The sequence below is a fragment of the Heptranchias perlo genome, chromosome 16 (assembly GCF_035084215.1).
Source record: "Heptranchias perlo isolate sHepPer1 chromosome 16, sHepPer1.hap1, whole genome shotgun sequence".
Lineage (NCBI taxonomy): Eukaryota > Metazoa > Chordata > Chondrichthyes > Hexanchiformes > Hexanchidae > Heptranchias > Heptranchias perlo.
In genome coordinates this window covers 1644578-1645694 of record NC_090340.1, presented here as the reverse complement: position 1 = coordinate 1645694, position 1117 = coordinate 1644578, and the positions used below count along the sequence as shown (strand labels likewise).

At 50.9% G+C, this 1117-nt stretch overlaps 1 pseudogene; it reads right to left on the bottom strand.

The window, feature by feature from the left end:
• Window positions 1-351: 351 nt before the first annotated feature.
• On the bottom strand, window positions 352-470 carry LOC137333881 (5S ribosomal RNA; annotated as a pseudogene).
• Window positions 471-1117: the final 647 nt, after the last annotated feature.

Below are 1117 nucleotides of genomic sequence, written 5' to 3'. Positions count from 1 at the left end.
ATGGAGGGAAGGTCATTGATGAAGCAGCTGAAGATAGTTGGGCCTTGGACACTGCCCTGAGGAACTCCGGCAGAAATGTCCTGGGACTGAGATGATTGGCCTCCAACAACCAGTACCATCTTCCTTTGTGCTCGGTATGACTCCAGCCACTGGAGAGTTTTCCACCTGATTCGACTGACTTCAATTTAACTAGGGCTCCTTGGTGCCACACTCAGTCAAATGCTGCCTTGATGTCAAGGGCAGTCACTCTCACCTCACCTCTGGAATTCAGCTCCTTTGTCCATGTTTGAACCAAGGCTGTCATGAGGTCTGGAGCCGAGTGGTCCTGGTGGAACCTCTGCTCAGAAGAAAGGCCTCCTGCCCCTGGTATTCCCAGGCAGTCTCCCAAACAAATACTAATCAGGCCGGACTCTGCTTAACGTCCGAGATCAGACAGGATCGGGTACTTTCAGAGCAGTGTGGCAATAGGCGATTGGCTGCTTTGGTTCACTTTACTCAAAGGCTTCCTGCTTTGTGTGTGTTTTTTCACCAGCTTAGTTTCTTGTGTATTTTTCACTCTGTCTCGATCCCCTTCCCTTTGTCTGGCAGCAGGAGAATGTGCAGCAAAGAAATGGGAAAAAAGAGAGAGAGTGAGAGAGTGCAGGAGCTGGCAGGGAGGCTTGGTGATTAACAGCAGTGTGAATGTGTGTAGCTGAGAGCAGCCTGTGGCGGCAGCAAAAGCCGACTGCACCTGGTATTCCCAGGCGGTCTCCCATCCAAGTACTAACCAGGCCTGACTCTGCTCAGCTTCCGAGATCAGACGTTTTCAGACTAGTGTGGCCGTAGGTGTTTACTAACTGGCTTTCTCTTTACTTAAAGATATTGCAATCCTGTGGCTCATTCTTTTTGTTGCTTTCTCTTTCCTTTTCCTCCCATTTCCCCCATTCCCCACCTTGTTCTCTTCCTCTCTCGGTGTTCAGCCTCCCCCACACAAACGACAAGCCCCATCCTTCCTGGCCTTCCCCTTGCCTCAACCTTCAAAACGGCATTAGCTTCACCGTTCACTCACTCATTCACTCCCTCGCTCACCTCCCTCACTCACTTACTCGTTCCCTCACTCAGTCACTCACTGCCCACA